Here is a 27,057-nt window from a genome sequence, read left to right as displayed (position 1 = left end):
CAGTGGAAAATACTTTTAAGAAAGGAAATGGTTAACTAGGAATAAAACTACCATATGACTCAGAAATCCCACTACTGGGCATATACCCTGAGAAAACCATAACTGAAAATGACACATGTACCAAATGTTCATTGCAGCACTATTTATAATAGCTAGGATATGGAAGCAGCCTAGATGTCTACTGACAGATGAGTGGGTAAATAAGCTGTGGAACATATATACAGTGAAATATTACTCAGTCATAAAAAGGAACACATTTGAGTCAGTTCTAATGAGGTAGATGAACCAGAGCCCATGTATACAGAGAGAACTAAGTCAGAAAGAGAAAAACAAGTATCATCTATTAGCACACATATATAGAATCTAGAAAGATGGTACTGATGAACTTATCTGCAAGGCAGCAATGGAGACAGACACAGAGAACAGACTTGTGGACACAGTGGGGGATGAAGAGGGCAGGACGAACTGAGGTAGCACGGAACATATACGCTGCCGAATGTACAACAGACAGCTGGTGGGAATTTGCTGTATGATGCGGGGAGCTCAACACAGTGCTCAGTGACAACCTTGAGGGGTGGGATGGGGTAGGAGGTGGAAGGGAGGTTCAAGAGAGAGTAGACATATGTATACCTATGGCTGATTCATGCTGATGTATGCAGAAACCAACACAATATTGTAAAGCAATTATCCTCCAATTAAAAATAAATTTTAGAAAAGAAAGGAAATGGTTGTAATTATAAAAATAAGAACTTCTGATGTTAATCATAAGCTGAGCAGTAAAAAAAATAAAATTCATTTTAATTATTGACTTTATCACCATTTAGAAAGATCAGATTTTCATTATTTTTCCATCCTGGCATATATTCAAACATCCTAGAAGGTCTCAGGAAGAACTGTTATCGTTCAGTTGCTAAGTTGTGTCTAGCTCTTTTGCGACTCCATGGACTATAACCTGCCAGAGTTCTCTGAAACAATTTAGTCACTAGTTTTACTCACTAGAAGTTCAGACAAAATTTTGTTATAATGAATCTGAAAACCTGTTATACCATAAAAAGATATTCTAGTTTAGATAACCAAAGGCTAAAACTGTATATAAAACACTCTGGGATCCCTCTGCAATCGGTTGAAATCAATTTGAGCAAATATAATGTTTGGTGGGAGTACAGGAGAAATTTTTCTTTTAAATTGTCTACTTTCACAGAGAACATCTATCACAATATTTATATTTCATATTAAAATAAGACTTAAGTGCAACCATGTACAAATGTACTTTTAAATGAGTGATTAAAATATAGTGTTTAAACATCTTAATTGGCCAGGCTATTATAAGCTGAATTTATTTGTCTTAACAAGTTCACATTTCTATGAAGTCTTTCATCTTTTAAAATATGTTAAATGGCTAATTGCATGGCACAAATTTAACCCTTTCCATAAGATTAATTTCTCACAAACCACACATAGAAGTTAGATCATCTTTGAAGGCTCTTCTGACTAGTGTGTATGGTAAGACACATTTTATAACTTACAAAGTAGAACAAAAACTGTTTTCCCTCTCCCACTACTTTTAAATTGCCACTCTCATGTAGTTTATTTTTTTTTTCCAAAGTGAATCACAACATGACTAGTTCACACACCCTCTAGTAACTCCCAATTCCTATGAGCACATTAAATTTTAGGAGGCACACAAAAGAGTCATTGATTCCTTCTAGAACTACTGCCTTTAAGCGAATGAGAGCATGTAGAAAATACATACTTCACTGTGTTGTTAGATATCCTTCCAGAACATGCTGTACGAATCTTTTGCCACATGGTAAAATATGTTCAATATAACTTCAGCTCTAACTGCTAAATTTCTAACTGGTGAGGGTTAGCGCCTAGTAAGTAATTCTCATGTAAGTATTAGAGAGAAACCTCACAACAGTTACTTTAAAAATAAAAACTAAAAAACAAACAAACAACCCCCCCAAACCCCCAAACCTAATAAAGCTACACTTAAAGATAGTATGTTGGAAAAAACACATTACTTTGCAGTCAGATAGATGCCAGGTTGACATCTTCCTAGTTGTGTGACTGGACAAGTGTTCTGATTCCCAGTTTTCCTATCTGTTAAAGTGAAATGATATCTAACTCATAGGATTGCTGTAAAGATTGAGTTAATAAATACAAAACATCTTGCCAAGCTCCTGATACAAGCTGATCAATGCTTTAATTATTAAGAACTACTGTCCTCTCTTACTTTCCAAAAGAATTCTGAGAAAGGCATTACCCAAACTGGGGACAGTCAAGATCAATTACTTTAGAAATAAGTGACTCTTTTGTAGTTGGGAACCACAGATAAAGAAGGATGATAGATAGCATCCTGGAGTGAAGAGTCGTGAGGAATTTAAACTACCATTTGAGTCACTTTTGTTTCTTAGATGAAATCCTTCCCCCATGTCCTGATGGTTTCATGTTTTAATCTTTCTCAAGGATATTATAAAGCAGAGGAATCATTTTACATCTTTCTTAAGCTCTCCCTTGATGTTAAGTAGAATAATGAGCACTTGGTAAAGGGACTTTATAAACACTAACTGCACTAGTTGAGTAAATCAACTAGGAATGGAGCCAAAATGTATTTCCTTCAATATTTTTTTATTCCTTAAATATTCTCATTAAGAAATCTAAAATTGTGGTTTAAGGAAGCAGTGTGATGAGTGAAGAATGCAGAATTTCAGTCTCAGCTCTGCTACTAACCAGCTATATGGCTTTGAGGAAAAAAAAAATTAGCTGCTTTGGCAGCTGAGTTTCCTCACAGATGAACTAAAATACACTGCTGCTGCTGCTAAGTCACTTCAGTCGTGTCCGACTCTGTGTGACCCCACAGACGGCAGCCCACCAGGCTCCCCCATCCCTGGGATTCTCCAGGCAAGAACACTGGAGTGGGTTGCCATTTCCTTCTCCAAAATACACTAGATAATCTCTAAAGTCCTTCATGGTTCCATTCTAAGCTTTCATGAGTGAAAATCAAGAATTATTTGTTAGCGAAGTCAAGTAAGAATTATAGGTAAATATACAAAGGGAACTGAAACAGACTATACCTAAATCAAAGTTTTTGATTTGTTATGATAAATATACATCCTCAAAAAAGAGTGAAACAATCTTTAGTCCCTTTAATTATTGGGTCGGCCAAAAGTTCATTTAGGATTTTCTCTAAGATGCTATGGAAAAACCTGATTAAACTTTTGGCCAACCCAATATAAAGCAGTCTAGTCTAAGCAAGAAAAAATTCTGTTCTTTTTCAATGGTATAAAGAACAATATTCATGTTACATCTACTTTTGGAATAACTTCTGCACACAAATTTTAATATCTGGAACATTCTGCTAATATGTACCAATTATTTAGCTTGGTGTCTACAGGAAGTGAATGTAATACAAACATGACACAAGAGAGACAGAAGGGCCCCAGCTGTGTAATTCAAACCCAAGAGATCTGTTTTTGCATATTCCCACAACCATTCTTTGTAAATATTAAAATTTTCCAGGTTTACTGCAGTAACTTTTTGTCTGAAATATAAATGCATGATAGTAAAACTGCATTGAGTTTTAGCATGCTAGTGATATTCCTGGGGGTGGTACAAGGAGGGGGATGGGGTGGCATGATACTGACCTGATAACTTATGGTCACACTTTAGTCCTCAAGTGTAAATTCTTAAGGTTTTCTTCAGTTAAAATTTGGGAAAACTGACAAATATATTTAAAATGTCATCAGCATGGTGGAAAAATGTTCAATGCTGCAAAATAATAAGAGATTTATTGTCTATGTGACCACACTCTATAAACAATTAGTAAATCCTCAGAATGTCAACTGTCATCATAGCTGCAGAGGCCTGACAGCTGTAGGTTGATACAGACAAGAAAGAAGAAAATAGCCACTTCAAGATGAAGCTGAGTAACATTGGAAAAAATACCAGCAATCTGCCTTCCCTTTTGCAATTATAATTAGGGAAGGTGAGGCCTTTCAAAGTCTCTTTTACTTTAAGATGTCCATTGCCATTTCAAGGACATCTTATGAATGTCACTAGAAGAAACTGACTTTCTCTACCTGAACTGACAAAAGCCTATTTGCTTGAATCACTATGACTTATGCAAAATGCACTCAGATTTAAAAAAGAACGTGATTGCAAATGAACTTTTCAAACTGCCAAATTCCGGTAAAGAAAATTCTGATTCCTTCATCTTCTGCCAGTCAATAAACAAACGAATCAATCTGCCACCACCTCAACTTTGAAGGGCTTATTACTCATCCCAGCTTCTACTTTTTCCCACTTATTTTCAAATATTTAATGTTGAATTATATGTACTTTTTGGTTTATGCTTTTCTAATAGTGTATTAGACACAGCAAACTTTTTTAAAGGATAGGCCCTAAATTTTATTTGATAGAACATAATTTCCATCTTGCATTTTAAGCTTCTGAGTCCATTTGACTCCAATTTCTGCCTAATATATAAATAATTTGGTCTGAGATTCTCAGAAAAAGGCTGTTTCTAACTCTATATTATCAGTCACATTGTAGTCTACAGACTCATTCTCCACTTATTTTCTAAATGAGTTGTTACTTGTCATTGTCACTGTCCATTAAGTAACTGAGAAAAACAAGATCATCTCAACCAGATGCTCAGCTCATTCCTTCCAGTAGAATCTGTCAAAGACCCAACTTTCCTTAGAGTTTAGATGCAGATATTTCTGCCTAAGGAATTTCTATAAATTTGAAATAAAAACCACTTGTGGACAAGTTGTCTGTATATATTATCATACACTGTGGTATAGCTAGCTGTAGCTATATTAAGCTTTATAGTTTTTCTCAATGAAAAAATACATAAAAATATATACAGTAAAAAGATAAAGTTTACATACTACAATACACTGGAAAAATAAGCCTATTTATAGACTAAATATGAAGCTTATTTTTAAGCTATTAATAAGTGATTTCAAGCTGAATTTGCCTGGCTTACCATGCAGTGTATTTATATGCTACTTCTCACCAGGTGAGGGCTAAGAGCCAGGAGCGCATGAAGGTCTTCTGTATAAACTTTCATGTGCCAACAGCCACAAGAATAGAATTATGGGTATCAAGGACACTGGTCCCCCACCTCCACTGTACCTCCTCAACACCAGTGCTGATTCTGTCATGGAGGTAGCTGCTGTGGCTTGCGCTGTTTCATTTTACTTTGAACTCTGTTCATTTTACTTTTTACTTTGGGTAAAGGCCTTTTCCCTTTACCCAACCTCCATTTTGGTTCTGGCTGTGCCTTTTCCTTCTTGCTCTGGAACTCATTCTAGATGATAGCAGCCGTTGTTGCCTTTTTACCACAGAGAGACTGGGTGGCAGAAAAAGAAACACCCCAAACAGCTTCTATAGCTAAGTAAGCAGTAAGGCAGGGCAGGGTGGAGTATGAGTAAGATGTTTGTCTATCTAGTATCTGGGTGTGTGTATGTCTTTATGTGGAACTGAAGGCTTTATTTCTAAGTGGTGGGTGATATGGGACATGTAAAAGAAAATGTTTTTAAGATGAGTCTTAGATATTTCCGGATATAGAAGCACCTAAAAAAAAAAAAAACCAAACAAACCCTACATAAATCTTTTCTTTCAAATTCACTTGGTTAGTGCGCGCGCGTGCGCGCGCACACACACACACACACACACACACACTCTCTCTCTCACACACACACACACACACACACTCTCTCTCTCTCAGTTATTTTACCCAGGAGATCATTCCTGCAAAACTGGATAAAAATAATTTCATTATTATATACTCACATATCAAATTTAAGAAATTTACACTTAGGCTACAACTGACTGATATTCAGGCCATTCAGTAAGTTTTCAATATAAGTAACAGGACAATAGCAAAGACGTAAAGCAAACTTGCTCCAATTATGTAAAGACTCTTTTCAGTACATATAACCAAAACCAAAATTTGGAAGGCCAGTGAATTCTAAAAATTCAAAAAATCTAAAAAATCAACACTGACATACAAAGTGGGTGTTTTGACAGCTTTCTACTAGATAACGTACTTCCTTAAAAACCCAGTATATATGAAATTTTTAAAAAAAGTCACATTTATAAATACCAAGTCTAAAATAGATAAAACTGCGGTTTAAAAAGAAAATGTATCCAAAGCAACCTTCTATCTGAGGGTGGAAGGTGTTGACACATTACCTTGACTATATCAAGATTTAAGTTTCCCCATCCTCTGGCACTTCTGGCTTTTCATAAAGGTTATTCGTGCATTTGGGGGTGAGAGAGTGACAGCATCCCAAATTGTACTTTTGGCATTTTAGGATTAGGCTAGTAAAGAAAAACATGTCAAAATATTATCAGAAAAGGCACAGCCAGAACCAAAATGAGTGGAGGTTGGGTAAAGGGAAGAGGCCTTTACCCAAATTAAAAAGTAAATAGATCTTTGTACATTTACGAAAGAGAGTTGTTTTTGCTATTATTATTTACAAAGATTCTAAAATCAAGGTAGAAAAACAAATCTTCTTACTAAATTCTACAATACTATGCAATAAAAGCTTTACTATAAATGTCAAGTCAATCTTCTTCCAGTTGAAGGTAAAAGATATTACTGAATTATTTGTATTCTTTGTACTTATGTGTTATGATGTGTTACAGGTTAATTATGTCCTGATGCTTTTGAGCTGTGGTGTTGGAGAAGACTCTTGAGAGTCCCTTGGACTGCATGGAGATCCAACCAGTTCATTCTAAGGAGATCAATCCTGGGTGTTCATTGGAGGGACTGATGCTAAAGCTGAAAGACTCTGATGCTGGGAAAGATTGGGGGCGGGAGGAGAAGGGGACGACAGAGAGTGAGATGGCTGGATGGCATCACTGACTCGATGGACATGAGTTTGAGTGAACTCAGGGAGTTGGTGATGGACAGGGAGGCCTGGCGTGCTGTGATTCATGGGGTTGCAAAGAGTCAGACATGACTGAGAAATTGAACTGAACTGAACCCAAATTTATATGTTGAAGTCCTAATCCCTAATACCTCAGAATGTGATATATTTGAAAACAGTGTCTTTAAAGAGTGATTAAGTTAAAAATGAGGTCATGGGACTTCCCTGGTGGTCCAGTGGTTAAGACTCTGCTCCCACTGCAGAGGGCACTGGTTCAATCTCTGGTCAGGAAACGAAGATCCCACATGTCACATGGTGCAGCCAAAAAATATATGAAGATATTAGGGCAGGCCCTTATCCAAAATGCCTGGTGTCCTTGTAAGAAGAGAAAATTGGATAAAAACACAGGACAGGAAGAGACCATGTGAAGACACAGGGAGAAAATGTCTCCCATTTAATAAGTCAAAGAGAGAGAGGCCTCAGAAGAAACCAATGTTGCTGACACAATGCTTTCTGGCCTCCAGGATTGTGAGAAAATAAATTTCTGTTGTTTAGCAACCCAGTCTGTGGTACTTGTTATGGCAGCTCTAGCAAACTAACACAACACCAATCATTTACTACTGATATTTTTTAAACGTTATTACTGCAACAAGATCAAAATCTTCCCCTTACTGTGAGAGTGCCTGAACAGAGAATGCCTTGCTTTGTCTTATCAGTCTGATGATAGGATTATGTAAAATGGAATGGTTTTGTAACAGTTTCAGAAAGTATAAATTTCAGGATCCTGAAATATACAACAGTGCTAAGGGATTGAGATGCTCGTTTATCCAATACTCTCAGTGTGTACTTTGAAGTAGGCCTTAAGAAACCAGCTCTGTAATAATGCTAATACTTAAGGTCAGTACTTAAAATGCCTTCTGAATTCTACGCAAAGCTGAGTCTAGGTTACCAGATTTTTTTAGATTTATACTTAGGGCAGAAATTAATAATAATTAAGCTTACCAATATTAATCACCACTTCCTCAGAGTTTTATTTTTTCCTCAGAGTTTTTTAGAATTCAAGCCATAGTAGTAATAATAAAAAAACACACACACTTACTGAGCTAAACACTAATGTGTTCCAGGCAGTGTTCTAAGTACTTGATATGTATTAATTCAGTCCTTACAACCTTAGGTGAGAGGTGTTATAACCATGAACCAGTCAGTTCATCAAAACCATCACCTCCATTTTAAAGATGGGAAAACTGAGGTACAAAGACTAATAACTTGCTCAAAGTCTTACATGTAGTATGTGACAGAAACAGAATTTGAACCTAAGTAATTTAACTCCAGAGGCTTCCTTAGTAACTACTGCTGCTGCTGCTGCTAAGTCACTTCAGTTGTGTCCGACTCTGTGTGACCCCATAGACGGCAGCCCACCAGGCTCCCCCATCCCTGGGATTCTCCAGGCAAGAACACTGGAGTGGGTTGCCATTTCCTTCTCCAGTAACTATTGCTACTTGGTACCAACCGCTTACGTCTGATTTTCTCATTTTACCAGCTACAATGTGAGTCACAGAGCTGGAAGGCACTTCAGAAATAATCTAATTTAGGACTCTCATTTTACAGATGAAAATTGAGACCAGAGTTGTTACGTGAATTACTGAAGATTACAGTTAAATAGTAAAACTATTAAGATATAGCCTAATCTACTTTCTGGGACACCATGATGGATATCAGCTTTTTGTTTTGGGATGAGATGGCTGGATGGCATCACCGACTCGATGGACATGAGTTTGAGTGAACTCTGGGAGTTGATGATGGACAGGGAGGCCTGGCATGCTGTGATTCATGGGGTTGCAAAGAGTTGGACACGACTGAGCAACTGAACTGAACTGAAGACTCATGTATCTCCAGCGTATCTCTGTGTGTGTGTATGTGTGCATGTCTGTCTCTCTCACTAGGTGTGTACATCTGTTTCCACCATTGTCTCCGCTGCATGTTGCCAACAACATTTATACATATAAAGAAGAAAAGGAGGAAGTGGCCTCATGCCCATAAACAAACATTCAAACATCTCTCCCCCAAAATGAGGATGTTTGGCACAATGCTATTAAAAACAGATCTGTCTACCTGGAAACCTTGTTTATACCTTTTCAAGTATTCTCACATGGGACAAGACCAAACCAGAAGAGCTACATTAGTTAAGCTAATGGAATGTACATTAATGAAAATGAATAACAGTTTTTACATTAATAATTTTTTTCATTAAAATTAAAAATATGTCTTCTATTGATATTATCAGGAAATTACCAGGAGTATTAACTATTTCAGGTATATTTGTTAGTGGCTTTATTTCAATGAAATTATTAGCATTATTTCAGAGAAGTAAAAATTTAGGGGACAGATAGATGATATAGACAGATATACATATTTCAATGAAATTATAACATGATTTCACTGAAATATGTATATCTGTCTATATCATTTAGCTGTCCACCATCCCCCTAAATTTTTGTTTCTTTGAAATAATGCCACCATGATTTGCAAAATACTGTGATGACAGAACAATATGTAGATTGATTTTATTTCCAGTAAAATGATTCATGGGCCTCAATTCTATAGGCAGTCTGGGATATAAGAACGTTTCAAATATTAGTGTTGGATGAAGTTGTTGACTCCATCAAGATTTCAAATGAGGAAGAAACAGAGCATGTGGTATGAAGGACAAACCCTAACACAGTCCAGATATCTGTGTTTTAGCTATGCCCATGAACTGACTCTTTCTGAATTATATAAAAATTTCCCATAGGACTGTAATAGAAAATTATAACTGATGATGTCGTTTTGCCTTTTAAATTTTGTCTTTTAAACCAGACCACTGATCTTTTAAAAAAAGTTTAAAAATTTGATATCAGTTGAAAATGACCAAGCGACCTTGCTCCCAGGTTCTTTGGGGACGGTAACTCTCCTGAGAGGATATATCTAAGTAACTCTTCTAAGAGGATGTTGCAGTGGAAAGAGATTGGACTTCAACTTCATAGTTCCTTGATCCACTTAACCTTTGAGCTTTCCCTTCTTCTATAAAATGGGGATGACAATACATACTCTAACAGGATACAGAAGGGTTTAACAGGGTTAGTGACTGATCAGCTCTCTCACTTGTTATCTCTGGAGAGCATATATTTGGCTGCATCTGCAAGGATAATGAAATTTTCCTTCTTCCAATGAGTAGTCATTTTCTACCATTCATGTGTCTAATTTAGAAATCAAAACAAGTTTACTCCTTCTAACCTGGCAGGTGGATCTGTTCCAAGAAGGTGATCACCTGGCCAGTTCCTAGGGAAAATGGCTTAGGAACACACACACAACATTAATTTAGGTCAATGGTATTTGCACACTACTTGGGAAAGAAAAAGGACAATGTTATGTCTAGGCTAGTTTTTTTGTGACTTTAGGATATAAATGAAAAGCATGACTTTGCTTCTACTGCATTTATATACCTTTTAATTGTCATAATTTTAACTTGTAATACTGATAAATGGGTTTTCTAAAAACATCACAGCTATTTTTAATATTAAATGCATAATGGATATGTATCTATATTTATAACCCAGCAGCAGTTATCCCATTCTATTATATCAATTCATCTATTTACATGGCTGTCTTTTGTCTCATAAGACTGCTCTTCCAGATGAATACTGTCTTATTCTACTTGATAAACTTAGTACCCAGCAGTCTCCTGTTCAAAGGGGTATTCAAAACAGGCTGGTTGCATAGAAATGTACCATGCAGTACCATGAACTACAGTCAACAAAACTGGACTTTATCTTTTAGGAAATAAGAAGCCACTAAACATTTTTGTGAGATCCAACCAGTCCATTCTAAAGGAGATCAGTCCTGAGTGTTCACTGGAAGGACTGATGCTAAAGCTGAAACTCCAATACTTTGGCCACCTCATGCGAAGAGTTGACTCACTGGAAAAGACTCTGATGCTGGGAAAGGGAGGGCGGGAGGAGACGGGGACGACAGAGAATGAGATGGCTGGATGGCATCACCGACTCGATGGACATGAGTTTGAGTGAACTCCGGGAGTTGGTGATGGACAGGGAGGCCTGGCATGCTGTGATTCATGGGGTCGCAAAGAGTCGGACACGACTGAGCGACTGAACTGAACTGAAACATTTTTAACAAGGTAAATCTCATAATAAAAGTATAGTTTTAAGAAGGCTAAAGCTTGAAGTACAGAGCTGATTTGACTGAAGAGAAATTGGAAGCAGAAAAAGCACCTGGGAGAATAACAGTACAGGTGTAAGGTTAAAATGTGTGAACGAGGATGGTGGCAGTTAAGAATGGAAAAAAAAAGACGGATGTAAGAGACTTTGTAAAGAATGTACAGTAACTTAGTATTGGTTCTATTTAAGGAGATAAGAGGAGAAATAGTCCCAGATCAGCTGAGGTTTTAAGGCTGGGTGACTAGAATGATGATGCCTTTAACAGAAACAGGGATGTTAGAAAAGGAACTGGTTTTTCGGGGGAAATGACAACTGTGATGTGAGACAGACACTGAATGAGAAGTATTAGCCCCCCAAGAGGAACATGCCCAGAGTCAGTGAGTGTGGTGAAGGCTGAAGGCTTAGAAGCAAGGAAGTCTTCAGAGGTGGAGCCTTTTCAGAAAATCTCCCCTGTGCCTTCAATTTAGGAACAAGAGGCAGTAAGAAGCTGATACACAGGACTGGACCAGATCTTGTTTGTACGGTCAAATATTAAACCAGTGAAGAACCAGATTGGTTCTGTTCTCACTCTAGTTCCACTGCTATAACAGAAAGGCCTACTTAGCAGAAACCAAGGAATGGGGAACCTCTTCCTCCCCCAAACCCCCAAACTTAGTGCTTCTTTTCTCTGAAACTTACCCATCAGTTCATTCTCCTCCCCATTATAATTTATAGCTCTTATCTCTCATTCAAACAACTCATCCCCACTTGCTTCTCCCTCTGCACCCCTTCCTCCCTGGCAGACCCAGAGCACACACTTCAGCCTCGCCTTCCCCAGTGGCTTTGCACAAAGGATCCATGGAGATGCTCCCAAGGTTCAGGGTGAGAAGTCTTTTTTTGTCTGTAAACCCCATCATCCTGTGCTTTTTGTTTTCTTTTCCTTACTAGTTTCTATTTGAACTCAGTAACAATTAAGGATTCCATTCTCTGTGGCTCCAAAAGAGAGAAAGGATTCATTTAGCAGCAAAGCACACATTTAGAGTGAAAGCTCTGGCTTTGGACATGAAATACAGAGCTTGGAAATAGTTGGCAGGGAGAAGCCATACTACTACATTCTTTACGTCAAAGCCTGTTTGTAGTCCTGTTTCCCTCAACCCACAACCCCTGTCCTCAACTCCCCTGGCCTCTACTCTTAATCCCCCTACCCATGGTTTCTTCTCATCCATTTCGATTGTTCCTATGAGCTGCTCCTTACATTGGAGGCCGTAGAAGAACTGTCTTCAAAAGGCAAAAAAAATCACTATTAATCAAAATTACCATGGAAAATCCCTTAAATCTCACAGAAGGTACAACCCTGTACCATGATCACACTATCCATGAAACCATTTATATGACACTGACAGTGAAGGTACTTGAGACAGTTTGGAGTGGAATAACTGACAATTCAGAGAGAAAACATCAGATGGTTGAATCCCTTGCCTTTCTTTGTCCAGGGCCAGAAAGTTTAAGGAAGATAATACACATGACAAAATTATGAAACACACACTTAGACACACACACTGTCCTAAAAATTCTTCTGTCAGATGTCTGAGATCATGACATACACAAGTTCTGTTTCCTTCTACTTAGGAAACGTAGCTATGTGGTCAAATATTTAAAACCAAACCAACCCATAGCTAAAATCAGATACTAATTCTTCACCTTTGTTTAAACAATAAAGGAGTAAAAGAATATTTAATATTAATTAACTCATGTGCAGTGCTAATAATAATGTCAATAATACCTACCAATTATTGAGTGCTTCCTACATGCCATGTTCCTGTAATCTTTTTTTAAAAAAAACCTCTAAAAGTCATTTTTAAGTCACAGCTGAGGAAACTGAGATATGGTGAAGATAGAAAACTCTGCCCTTCTTCTGGGTCATATAGCAAAAGAGCAACAGAGCTGGGATTTGAACTCAGGTTTGCCTTTAAAGTCTGTGCTGTGAATTAGCACACTTTATTGCCTCACCATAAATAACCTATTTTCTCACTGAAATGCTTTGAACTAAAACTAGGAAGATTCAATTTTTAGCTATTAGCAGCAAACATTCAGGAAATAAGAAAAAAAATGGCCTTTGATAACAAGCTGATGAGCTATTCCTGGGGTCAACCACCAGACGGGACAAACTTCCTCTAAAAATATCTCTGCTTATTGTATCATGCCACTAAACACCATTTCAGTGGCCTAAAAATCCTTATATCAGGTATCTGAGATCATGACATGTACAAGCTTTGTTTTCCCCTACTTATGCATCTTAGATCTATATTGAAATATTTAAAATTAAACCAACCAATAACTAAAGTCAGACATGAATTCTTCACTGGTGTTTAAATGCTAAAGGTGTAGAAGAATATTTAATATTAAATTATTTAATTCACATAAAAAGTGAAACACCATTTCACTAAAAACACTCAAGAAACACCATTCTGCTCCTCTCAGAAAAGTCAAGAATTCTAATCTTGTTCTGCAGATTAACTGGTAGTACTGGAAACCTGATTCTGCCAAGACACAAATCCACTGTAGACTGAGTGCATTATGCCCACCATAGTCAGTCTGTATGATTCCATTCAGGGACCCAATACAGTGCGTATCCTTGATCATGTACTTGGTCCTAGTTTAGAAAAGTATAAAGTCAATTAGAAATTCATTTTAAAAAAAAATCCCAAAGTAGACCAGAAATTTGTCAAAAACCAAACTCTCAGAAACCGTTTTTAAAGAGAAACAGTTCCTAGGGTGTTCTCCTAAATTCACTTCATTCCTCTCAGGTCAGATTTTTAGAAGAATAAAATCCTAAAAAGACTAGCACTGATTATATTAATAAGTCTGGTTCAAATTTCATTCATTACTGCAAAATTATATATCTAACCAGCAGACATCTTCTAATACAAAATTCAGTATTTTAGAGTCATTGAAGATACTGGAGTGCCAAAAGACATCAGATCAGGAAAATAAATCAAGGCAAAAAGAAATGGACTGTTTACACCAACAAGATATGCCATAACTTATCAGTAAATTATCTTTCTAGTCTACCCGAAGGTGTCAGCTTCAAATGAATTTCAACACTCATTAAGTCAAACTATATACTAGGCACTGTGAAAGGTATAAAGGTGAAACAAAACATACTCCTGAAGACTTTATAATTTAATGAGATAGACTACACATACATTAAAAAATCTCTGCATACGATGCTTTTCTTCATTTAACACTACTAAACAGGTGTCGAAAAAGTTAAAGATTTCTAAGATTCAAATGTGTATCAAACAAATCTTGCTTACTGTGTCAAGGAATCAAAGAGCATTATTTGCTTTTTCCTTTCTACTCATAAAGGCCCTGGTAATCACCACAACTTTGTTTTCCTTAGTCTCTTTACATTGGTTTATTTTCTTTTCTCTGTTCATATAATAAGATATATCTTTTGGGGATTTCCTGTTCTGCTTTTAGTTTTTTTCTGCTGCTACTGCTGGGGGGCCCTGACCAGCCTATCACAGTGTGCTTGATGTTTGCTGGAGAGACCCTCCACAGTTTCTTCTCTGTGCCTTTTTATCGGAGATCTGGAAAAAATCACTGAGTGGATCTGTGCAAAGGGAGACTGGCTCTGAAAACTTCCAACCTAACTATTCAAAATTAATTGCCTTCATGACGGCTACCTTCAGAGACGCTTATCAGGAAAGTAAAAGACAGCCCTTATGACTGCCCCTCATGATTCCAACTCCTCCAATCCCATTGTTACTATCTTTGACTACAGAAAACAGTAGTAAGACAGACTTTGGATTGAAAGCAAAAGAAACAACGCTAAAAAATATGGCAGATTTTAATGTATGAAAGTGCTAGCAATAGATGATTAATGGGGAGTCAATGGCATTAACATTAGGCCAAAATTATCAATATTTTGCACCTGCTGAAATGAAAGTCTTCATGAACACCGTATAGAGCCTCTCTTTGGTAGTCACATGTGTCTGAATAGCTAGAGTTTACCTTGCTTTTATTAATCCTTATCTCTGAAATTTAAAATGTGCTTTTAATTTTTATCACCTGAATTTTGGTAGATGATACTGGTCTTGTAAAGCCAATCAACATCATATATATATACATCAGTTTCTCCTGGAGGAAAAAACCCACCATAAAATAGCGGCTAGAGTGTAACCAAAGGCTACCTGACCAGATTAATCATAAACCTAGACCACTGAACCTGAATTTTCTTCAAACACTTCCTGCCTTTTGTTTCAAAAGAACTACACCTTCAAGGTTAACTGCAATCTCCCTGAGCAAAAGCCCAGCCCACCTAGACTGGAAGTCACTCATTCCTAATCTAAAGCTGCTCTTTAGTTATCTGTACTGCTTCACTTGAAAGCATGCTGTTATGGACAGTCCAACAATATACACTGCATTCCTGCCCACAACGACAACTCTGTAGATACACAACACGCTCAATTCACTGTGAAATACTAAAAGGCGATTTTTCATCAAATTTTCAGGAAGAAATAGGATGGAAAGCGAAAAATGAAAAAAATCCTGAGGTTGGGGTCTCCTTCAAGGAATAGAGTAAAGGTACAAAGCGGGGTGGGGAAGGTTACTATTTCTCCTCCTCCAGAGTCAAAAAGTCCCGAAGCAGAGGAACTCTCGACACCGCCTCCCCCTCCCGCCCCCCCGCCCCAGTTCAATAGGAGAATAGAGGATTCGGGGGAAGGCTCAGGAACGGAGAATGGGGGATGGGAGGAACCCAAGTTGGGGAAGGCCGATTCGTCCGTGGAGCTGGCTGTCTAGGCTGGGTCTTTGATTTTTGCATCGTCCCACCTCTCTTCTTTTTGAAAACACTGATTTTTTATCTTATGGATGAAATTACCTCTGGTCCCTCCCTGTGAGCAAGGACAGGTGTTGGAAGAGATGTCTGGCCTCCCAGGGGTACAAGATGGGGGTGGGGGCGGCAGTCTAAAGAATGGGAACCGGTACGCCTTCTCCCAAGGTTGAGGGGCTAGGTGAGGGACCTTTTAAATGAGGGGTATCAGGAAACCAGCCCCTTCTGGGAAGCTGGGATTGACGGGCGACAATAAGGGGCTGCGAGCACCCTCGAAGGATGAGGAGCCGCCTCCTCGGGGAATACCGGGAGGCAGAGGAGACGGCCCCGCCCCCTTAGGGGATGGGCGCGAGTGGCAGTTGGGACGGTGGCGGGAGGACACCGGTGGTTCTACCCCTGTTTTTCTTTCGAGAAACTGGCCTCCCAGACGCCGCCAAGCCCCGGCGCCAACTGCTCCTACCTTTTCCCGGCGCTCAAAGGTCCTCTCCCTGCCGCCTCCGCCACCCTCTCCATCCACAGCCCCTCGAGGCCCCGCCCCTCAGCAGCCAGGCGGGGGCACTGGCATTCGGCAGAGCCAATGGCCTCCTCGCCGCTCCAGCCCCGACACCAATCCGCGCCGGCTGGAGGAGGGGCTTCTCCAGGGTCACTTAGGCTCCTCCCGGGGCCCCAGGATCCCTTTTGTTTGGGGAGAGCCAAGCTGGGATTGAGCTCGCGTCATTTCCGGGAGGAAGCGCAGTCCTCCTGCCTGGGCTCGGGGTGGGCTTGCGCCCCTCCGGGCACGGATTCTGCAACTTTCCACCTTCTGTGGGCTTTCTGGACCAGATGGTGGCGAGTGCTTCGTGTGTACCCTCGTGGTACGCGAAGCTCAGGAATGGGTTTCGGTTGTCCTGACTGATTTGGCGCGTTAACGTTTCATCCAAAATGTTAACAAATGAAATGCGCTCTGGTGTTTAGAAAACCTGTTGTTGAAAACCTGGTAACGTGGCTTGCCTGCTCTCCCCTCCCCCCGACTTTTTTTTTGACCGGGGTGAGGGGGACAAAGTGTGTGCTGGAGACAAGGGAGCAAAGATGAAAAACCCAGAGACCCCTCTTTTCACATTATATTTGGAAGAGAATAGTAGCTTCTGGAACCCCTGGAGTGGGGTCGCCGGGTAGCTTTCCAACCCGACTTGCTTTCCAGGTAGAAATCGAATGAATAAAATTTCTGTGTGTCAGTGTTTTCTACGCTGTTTTCCAAATGAGAATTTTTGTGTCTTTGGCCCCATTGTACTGTAGGCTGCAGCAGCACTGTTGGGACAAAGGACAGTAGAGGATGCAAGGAATGTCTGTCCCTCGTGAACACAGGAATGCAGATCTCATCTCGCTGGTGGCAGCAAGCCCTTGTTTAGTCGCTAAGTCATGTCCGACTCTTTTGTGACTCAATGGGCCCGCCAGGCTTTTCTGTCCATGGACTTTTCCAGGCAAGAATACTGGAGTGGGTTGCCATTTCCTTCTCCAGGGCATCTCCCTGACCCAGAGATTGAACCCGCACCTCCTGCACTGCAGGTGGATTCTTTACCGCTGAGCCACCTGGGAGGCCCCGCAGCAAGCCCTCCAGCACCAAATAACCCAGAGAAGGGAGAGGGTACATCCCTTCCTGAGGTCAAAGTTTCTGGATTTCTTTCCCAGTTCACGGATTCCAGTTCAACTGGTTAAAAGAATAATAATCACATTGTTTTAAATTCCTTCGAACTTCGCTGTTTACAGACTGACTACATCGCTCCACCTGACTGCAAACTGCATGTAGACACAGCTGGATCTGTCTTGAGACAGTCTGCCTAGGTGAGTAGGAGGCCCCAGTACTGCTTTGCTTAATAATAACTGTTAATATTAGAAATAATATATTATATTATTATAATATAATAATATAATATATTATTATATTATATATTACATTATAATATTTATATATTATAATATATTACAATAATTTATATATTATTTCTAATATTAAAATATATTATTATATAATAAATTATATTATTATATAACATAATGATTTATATATTATAATATATTACAATAAGTTATATATTATTTCTAATATTAACAGTTATTATTAAGCAAAGCAGTACTGGGGCCTCCTACTCACCTAGGCAGACTGTCTCAGGACAGATCCAGCTCTGTCTACATGCAGTTTGCAGTCAGGTGGAGCGATGTAGTCAGTCTGTAAACAGCGAAGTTTGAAGGAAGTAAACCAGTATTAATGCCATTTTGTTGCCTAAGTGCTCAGTGAGGTCTGACGCTTTTGTAACAGCATGGATTGTAGCCCACCAGGCTCCTTTGTCCATGGGATTTTCCTGGCAAGAATGCTGGATTGTGTTGCCGTTTCCTCCTCCAGGGGATCTTCCCAACCCAAAGATCAAACCCATGTCTCTTGCATTGGCAGGTGGATTCTTTACCACTGAGCCATCTGGGAAGCCCTATTAATGCCATACAGTTCAGTCTCTCAGTTGTGTCCCACTCTTTGTGACCCCATGGACTGCGGCATGCCAGGCTTCCCTATCCATCACCAACTCCTGGAGCTTCTCAAACACATGTCCATCGAGTTGGCAATGACATCCAACCATCTTATCTTCTGTCGTCCCCTTTTCCTCCTGCCTTCACTCTTTCCCAGCATCAGGGTCTTTTCAAATGATTCAGTAGTTCGCATCAGGTGGCCAAAGTATTGGAGTTTCAGCTTCAGCATCAGTCCTTCCAATGAATATTCAGGACTGATTTCCTTTAGGATGGACAGGTTTGATCTCCTTGCAGTCCGAGGGACTCTCAAGAGTCTTCTTTAACACCACAGTTCAAAATCACCGATTCTTCGGCACTCAGCTTTCTTTATAGTCCAACTCTCACATCCATACATGACTACTGGGAAAAACCATAGCTTTGACTAGATGGACCTTTGTTGGCAAAGTAATGTCTCTGCTTTTTAATAAGTTGAAGGTTGCCATTCCTGCAAGTTATTTTCATATAATGATATTTAATCGTCACACAGGAGACACGAATTTGATCCCTGGGTCGGGAAGATCCTCTGGAAAAAGGAACTGCTACCCATTCCAGTATTCTTGCCTGGAGAACTTCATGGACAGAGAAGCCTGGTGGGCTACAGTCCATGGGGTCGCAAAGAGTCGAATACAACTGAGCAGGCACGCACACACGCACCAAATATAAAATCTTTCCTAACCTGTAAGATAGACCATTGGTGTCTATTTTACAGAGAAGAGAAAAATTCAGAGAAATCAAGTAAAGCCATAGAACTAGTAAATGGAAAACAAAGAACTTCCAACAAGGATGTGGATTCCAACACTGCTATATTCTGCTCCCTGTACACTTGGCTCTTAGGAGGAGGGCCGGTTCAGAGAGTGGGTCTGGATGACCTCAAACAAGGATTAGAAACAGAAATGGGCTCCATGTCTCCCTCTGTTGACTGCAGGCTTGAGAATGTCCTCTGTATGTATATGAGAAGGACAAGAGGACTGTACTGAAGGGCTCAACAGCAGCTCAGGTGCTTCTGAAGTAACAAATAGGAAATACAGAACTTCAGAAAGACATCACTCCCTGTGTTCTGAAAGGCAAGATGAAGGGCCAGGGACATAGTAGGTGTTTAACAAATACTACTTCACTTGAAACAAAATGTCTGGAATGGTTAAAACACAGAGTTTAAGTGCTGGACTAGGCCCATGAATTTGAAAAATTCCATTTCCTCCTCCGCCCTTTTGCCCTGCCTTATGGGTGTGCAATGAGGAAGTGCCTCATTGCCCGACAGTGAGGCAGATGTAGGAGAACAGGCTATTTTCTGCAGGCTTCTGAGTCACTGTAAGAGTTGTCCCAGTGAATCAGCTCACCCCTCCTCCCCTCCTTCCCTTTGTTAACCCACCACTACCCATTCTACTCCCAGACTGACCTGGCACCTACTTCCTACATAGCAACTGGCAGCTCCCCAGATTTTCTGAGCTCCTGCTGACTTTCCTCAGTGAGTGTGGGAGGACCCAGCAAGAATGAGATCATCCCTGCCTAGTAGGATTGAGTCCTGAGGGTATTCAGATTATTTTCCTTTTAATTCATCACCCTGGAGCTAGTGCATGGCCAGAGCCTGTGACTTTGAAGTTCAATGATTCTTCAAATGTATAAAATGTGTGAATAAATTTAGAGCACACAGGTGTACAAAGAGGTAGAAAGTGGGTCTGTAATAATTTCCTAAAGTTGCATAACACAACATACCATTTTTATATCTATTATTGTATCAACTTGCCAGTAGTATTTATTAAATGCCTACTGTATGTCAGGTGACAATTTAGTAAGAAGCACTAAAGATTATAATGTGTGTTAATTTTTCTCCAAATGAGTAAACTTCCTAGGTAGGTGTACCATGAATGTTTACTGCTGGTTTGGGGGAGGCAATGATAGAGTAAAAGAGGGCTAGACCGGAAATGTAAAAGAAAAATTTGTGAGTTCTGCTGGAGTTCTCCCTGTCACAAACTGTCGTTTCTTAGGGTTGTTGTAACAGCTGACCTTAAATGGGGTGATTTAAAATAACAGAGATGTATTCTCTCTCAGTCAGGAGGCTAGGAGTCTGAAATTAAGGTTTTGACAAGGTTGGTTCCTTGGTGAGGGGTGTTGGTGGGAGTGGGCTTATGGAGGGTCACACTGCTCTCCTAGCTTATGAGGGTTCCTGGCAATCCTTGGCTTGGAGCTGAATCGCGTTATTCTCTGCTTCTATCTTCACATGGCATTTCCCCCTCCGTGACTTAATGTCTATGTCTTCTCCTCTTCTTCTGCGGAAAACAGTCATACTCGATTTAGAACTCTCATCCTAATCTAGTATGACCTCATCTTAGTTCACTACATCTGCAAATATCTCATTTCAAAGAAAGTTCACATTCTGAGGATTTGGCAGGGGTGGGGGCAAGGATGGGAAACATTCAAACCTGTATGCAAAACTACTTCACAAAGTAACACCCCCCACTTAACTGCATTTAGCTTCACTGGTAATAGCATGAAATTAGCGACCTAATTCCTAAAGATCCTTTCAGTTCTATAATTATATGATAATTATATATGCTAGAAGCATTTCTCAAGCCTTTACTATATGGCAGGCACCATGAAATTGCTTCAAAGTACATCTCATTTAACCCTTAAAAGAATTCCAGGACCGAGATGTGAATATTCCTATTTTACAGATAAGGAAATTGAGGTACAAAGAGGTCCATGGTCATGGAATTCATAAGAGATGAACATGGAATATTTACTCAGATCTGACTCCTAAGTCCACCCTCATAATTACTATGCTCTATCATCTCTCCATCATACTAGATGGGTTAGGAAGACAGGGAATGCAACGAATATTTTAAAATTTGATTTTTGAAATACTTGGAGCTGAATAGCAATCTTCTGGGGAAGGCAAGAGAGAAGAGAAGAGTGGGTGGCAAATGGAAACTTAGTCGGGAAGAGGCAAGCTATTGGCACTTACCTAAGCCTCAGTTCAGTTCAGTTCAGTCGCTCAGTCGTGTCCGACTCTCCGCGACCCCATGAATCACAGCACGCCAGGCCTCCCTGTCCATCACCAACTCCCGGAGTACACTCAAACTCATGTCCACAGAGTCGGTGATGCCATCCAGCCATCTCATTCTCCGTCGTCCCCTTCTCCTCCCGCCCCCAACCTTTCCCAGCATCAGAGTCTTTTCCAGTGAGTCAACTCGTCGCATGAGGTGGCCAAAGTATTGCAGTTTCAACTTTAGCATCAGTCCCTCCAATGAACATCAGTTTCCTCATTTCTTAAATGGAATCATAGTTCCTTCAAGTGGTTGTGACTACCCAAGTGAGATGATGGGCATGAAAGTATTTGGTAAACTCTATGAGGGATGATAAACTATTTGGAGATCTTGCTCAAGCTCTTTCTCCTCTCTGGGCCCCAGCCCTTCAGCTGAACATCTAGGGGTTGGCTGACCATCTGGGGCTCTATAAGACTCCTAGCTGTGACCCACTGAGACTTACTAAGATGCTGGGTGAGCTAGATGTAAAAGTTAGAGTGACTGGGAAAAGTGACCTGGCTTGTCTCTTCCTACCGGCTGGTTCCTTATGAGCCCCCATCTGGCTTCTGCAGGAGGGGATCCTGAGGTTGCTGTATAGAAGACTGAGAGAGCTCTTTCTCCCGGGGCCAGGCTTAAGTGGGAAGGCTGGTGTGCTGTCTCCAGGACTCCCTATATTTTCTCCCATTACTTGTTCCCACAAAGGCCTTTCTGAGTAGTCCTTAAGGTTCTCTTCCACTTAGGATCGCCCGACCCTCTAGAGCAGGGGGGAAGCTGAGAACTTTCTGGGTGTGGCCCTCACTGTGTTCTCGATCTTATTGCTCCCCCTAGTGCTGAGCGACGAGTCCTGCAGTTGTCGGCTTCCCTTTTGGCTGCCCCAGCGCGCTCCGCGGAGCGCCTCTCACTCGACGGTTTCCCCTTTTAAGGGTGTGAGCTGCGAGCACAGCAGGTGGCGGGCTCCAAGGGCCAGCAGTTGGGAAAAACCCCCTTTAGGGACAGATTCTTCTGGTTTTTAGCTAAGTGTTGGGGCCAGCTTGACCATGAGAGAGCCAGGAAACTCTTACCTTGGACTTCACAGAGGGAGGTTGGGAAAGAAAAAGAAATCTAATACTGTGGGTCTCCTATGTACCAGGCACTGTACCAGATGCTTTACATATATTACGTGTATTATCCTTGTAATCCTCACATATATAATCCATCTATTCCTTTGTGATCATCTTGGGAGATAATTATTATTACTTATCATGTTTCACGTGAAAGCAAGTTCAGGGACTTCCTTGGTGGTCCAGTGGTTAAGGATCCACCTTCCAACATAGGGGACACAGGTTTGATCCCTGGTCAGGGAACCAAGAGCCCACACACATGACGTGGGGCAACTAAGCCCATGCCACAGCTTCGGAGTCTGAGCGCTGCAACAAAAGGGCCCACATGCTGCAACTAAGACCAGACACAGTCAAAAATAAATTAATCTTAAAAAAGAGAAAGCAAGCAAGTTCAGGGAGGTTAAGTGTCTTGCCAAAGGTCACATAACAATATGATGATAGTGACATCGACCAGTTATTTAGTGCCTACTTCACACCAGGCACATTATTTCTTTTCATCCTCCCAGTAAATCTTAAAAAAAAAAAATCATAATAACTTATTGATGAGCTCACTGAGATTTAGGTAGTTTAAGAAAGGGGTCACTAAGGAGCTTGCCTGAGATCAAAGAGTAGGTCCTCCGGTCTTCAATGCCAGCTGTTTCCATTCCACCATTGCCTTATGGGCCTGTGGGTGGTGGAGGTGACCTGAGCCCAGCACCATGTGATTCACTGTTCTTTCCATTACTGGCACTGCCTCGCAGCCCTTCCCCAGGACCAGGAAACTAGGGCCATGTGGTGTTTTTGGATCTCCAGATCCATAGATGGGCTCCTGACATAGGATGGCAATGAAAAATCCAAGGCTATAGGCCATTCGGAGAAGGCAATGGCAAGCCACTCCAGTACCCTTGCCTAGAAAATCCCATGGATGGAGGAGCCTGGTAGGCTGCAGTCCGTGGGGTCGCTAAGGGTCGGACTCGACTGAGCGACTTCACTTTCACTTTTCACACATTGGAGAAGGAAATGGCAACCCACTCCAGTGTTCTTGCCTGGAGAATCCCAGGGACGGGGGAGCCTGGTGGGCTTCCGTCTGTGGGGTCACACAGAGTCGGACACGACTGAAGTAACTTAGCAGCAGCAGCAGCAGCAGCATAGGCCATTGGATTCTAGGAACGTTTGCTTGGAGAGACACATAACAGGGCAGCTCCCTGGGACCCACACAGTAGTATTGCTTTCAGGGGCCTTGGGGAGTGTACCCAGAGGACCCTGAATCCTGTCTCCCTCCTCCTCTGTGGAATTCACATGTTCCCCCCTAAAGCTGAGGGGCCTGGATGGGGTACACACAGCTCACTGAGGGGTAAAAAGGGAAGGTAAATGGGGTACAGTCTAGCCCAGATGGAAAATTCCTGGAAATAGATGAGAAAAATCATAGCGTTCCCAAATCACCCAGCAAAGTTCCCAAAGATTTGAGTCAATTTAAACCCTTCCCTTTACCCCCAAAGTACAGGTTAGTCATAGGTCCCTGGGAGAATACTGTATGTCCCTTTGGATGAATCTCAAGTTTTCATTTTCATTCTAATCTTTGAAATTATCAAATTATAATTGAGAAGCACACACCTGATGAGTTGATGTTATGTATGATGAGATTCATGTTTTGGTTGCTATTTCCAAGTGTTCATGCAGACTCATGGGGGGCAGGGGGCAGGAGTTATCAGCTGGCTACTGTTTTTTATTGGTTGACATTTCATTAACGGTTAACTTTTTCCCCTCTTTTTCAACTGCTCCCTTTTCTGTCTCCCTGTTTTTCCTCTGCCCCAGGTGATTTCTTCCCTAATAGTTTGGGGCCAGACCCCCTTCTGTCTCTTCTGGCTCCTCAGACAAAGCACAGGGCTGAGTAGCCTTACCAGAGGGACTGGAGCTGGCCGGGAGGCTGGTCTTCTTTCCTTTCCCCTTTGTTCCCCCTTCTTCCTCACACATGGCCTGACATCAAGCAGTAAATAATTTCTGTGCTACGCTATAAACAGAGCTTCGGCCCAGCCGGGCTTCTCTCTGGTTTCAATTTGATGAAAGCCAATTACACATTCCCTTTCCTCTGTTATTTCAGCTGAGGCACCACAGAGCTGGCTGAATAGGTTCTTGTTGCTTAGAAAAGGGAGAAATATGTGTAAGAAAAGTAATGACCTGGTTATGGCTGCACCATCATTTTTAGGCAATTTCCTAGAGGAGCCCTTTGGAGGAACCTGGTGCTAGAAGCTTCTATGCTCTTATTTCTTGCTTCATGACGTCTGCCGGTCCCTAGCAGGGTCTAGTCTGCCCTGAAAAAAGTGACCAGGAGACCCAGGGTACCTGCACCATTGGGAGGAGTCTGTACATTTCTTATCTCCTTTTCTTTTTGCCACCCTGCCTTCCTCTTCTCCCCGCTTTATTTCTAAAAAACTGTCCTTGAGTACCTATTATCATTACCACAAGAAATGACACACAATTCCAGATAACAGGGTACTCACAGTCTTGAGGGGAGGTAGATTTGTTTAACTAGTTGACTCAAGTTCTCCTTCTTTCTGTTGCCACACTTTCCAAATAAAATAATTCAACCCACTGTTCAGTTGTTCAGTTCAGTTCAGTTGCTCAGTCGTGTCTGACTCTTTGTGACCCAATGAACCACAGCACGCCAGGCCTCCCTGTCCATCACCAACTCCCGGAGTTCACTCAAACTCTATTACATCATAATCAGGACTCCTCCAGATGTAAAGGACAGAAATTCCATCCAAACTAGCAAAGGTAGTTTTTATTGGCTCATGTGATAAAAACATCCAGAATTAGACTGCCTTCACGTGAGGCTTGATCTGGCTCCTCAAAAGTGTTACCAGAACCAGGCTGCTGTCTCGGGAGTTTTCAACTTTACTTTTGTAGAGTTGGTTCTGTTTTCAGACATGTTTTTTTCTCCTTTGTCCTCAGAAGTCTGAAAAAAGTCCCACTCTGTCTTCTTGGTTCTGCTTAGACCATGTATTCAAGTCTGAATCCAATCATTGTGGGCAGGGCATGTGCTGCTTTGATTGGCTAGATGTGCTCTGTATAGAACCATGCATTAAGTGTGGGGGAAAGCTATAACCACAGGTGAAAATGCATTCGTTCATCCATTTATTACCAAAACAATGGGGATGAATATTTGGGAAACAAATAGTATTTATTACACATTTGTGCATTTATCTCGCATTTGCTCTTGGGACCTCTTGAGCTGCAGCTGATTCGCTAACCTTTGCCTGGACTTTCCTTGCTGCTGGTCATTGTCAGAAAGTCGGGAATGGCTGTCCTTTGTTGTCAAAAGTATCACTAACAGAGGACTATTGTGTGCAGCAGCTGTTCACTGAGGATTTGGGGGCTTTGTATGGTATGGGCAGTGTTAAAAAGGTTTTTAAAGATTTGAGGTTCTCAGATTTGAAGGAATATCAGAAATACCTGAGGGTCTTGATAAATCACAGATTGCTGGACCCTAACTCCAGAGTTTCAACAAAAATATACACTGGCTCTGGTATGCCAGGTGCTAAGGTTACAATGATGGCCAAGCTACCTGCTGTAAAATTCTTCTTTGTTATGCAGAGAGATTTAATTATTTACTGCAAGCCTTTCTTATCTCAGTTCTATCCAGGGGACCCTCAATTTTCATAGTCAGATAAGCCCATGAAGATATTTTCTCTAACAGAGGGATCTATTTGTACTGTCCTTGGAGGTCAACTGATTCAAACTGCAGCAGCTTCTGTGATAATATTTCATTTATTTTCCTACTGCTTAGGTAAACAGGGAATGTTGTGAGTGAAGTATGATGCTCCAGGTACTAACTAGGTGTAGCTTTCAAAGGCACAAAAGGGAGTAGAACCTTCCACAAGGAACAGCTGCTTGACTCCTGGGTAGCCTTGTGGAAAGGGAGTAACTTGAGAGCCAGACATACCAGCTGTGTGACCTGGGCATGCCATTAACTACTTTGAGTTTCAAATCCTTTATTGTAAATTGAGAAATAATATTGTGTTTCACAGGGTTGTAGTAAAGAAGAAGCCATAACGGGAGTTTTATTGATAATTTTTCTCCTTGCCACCTATCTATCACCAAGACCTGTCAATTTTTTTTTAAGACCTGTCAATTTTTCCTCCTGAATACTTTAACTTCATAATCTCTATTCCTACCTCCACCACTATCTTGGTCTGTCCATTACCTCATTTCTTCAGGGCAGTGGCAGCCTTCTAAGTGGTCTTCTAGCCTTCATTCTTGCCCCCTCCAGTCCATTCTCCACACAGCCTGCTGTGCAGATCTTAAGAAAACACAATCTGATCATGTCACAACCCTTCCTCTCAATGAAAACGATTCAGTGGTCTTTGGACAGCTCTGTTCACAAAGCCCTCATTGCTTGGCTCCTGCTTCTCTCTCCAGAATCATCTAGTGCTACTCTCCTCATTGCTCTCTATGCCCTGGACAGCTGGGGACCAGGACTCTCCTTGATCAAGCTTTAGTCAG

At 40.9% G+C, this 27,057-nt stretch overlaps 1 protein-coding gene across 5 annotated transcripts in view; it reads right to left on the bottom strand.

The window, feature by feature from the left end:
* CTTNBP2NL (CTTNBP2 N-terminal like) overlaps positions 1–21,570 on the bottom strand; it is a 58,719-nt gene extending 37,149 nt beyond the window's left edge. Inside the window, exons 1-2 of one of the 5 annotated variants that reach the window (XM_055401633.2) lie at positions 21,415–21,565; positions 3,648–3,771 (exon numbers count right to left, since the gene is read on the bottom strand). The gene's annotated coding sequence lies outside the window, so the exon portion shown is untranslated. Of the gene's footprint in view, positions 1–3,647; positions 3,772–6,204; positions 9,126–16,374; positions 16,485–21,414 lie in introns of those variants that run through there. The other 4 variants (XM_055401632.2, XM_055401631.2, XM_055401635.2 and 1 more) reach the window with 4 other exon arrangements.
* Positions 21,571–27,057: the final 5,487 nt, after the last annotated feature.

The sequence above is a fragment of the Moschus berezovskii genome, chromosome 4 (assembly GCF_049115385.1).
Source record: "Moschus berezovskii isolate FMDL1 chromosome 4, NW_MosBer_1.0, whole genome shotgun sequence".
NCBI lineage: Eukaryota > Metazoa > Chordata > Mammalia > Artiodactyla > Moschidae > Moschus > Moschus berezovskii.
This window is presented reverse-complemented; position numbering and strand designations above follow the sequence as displayed.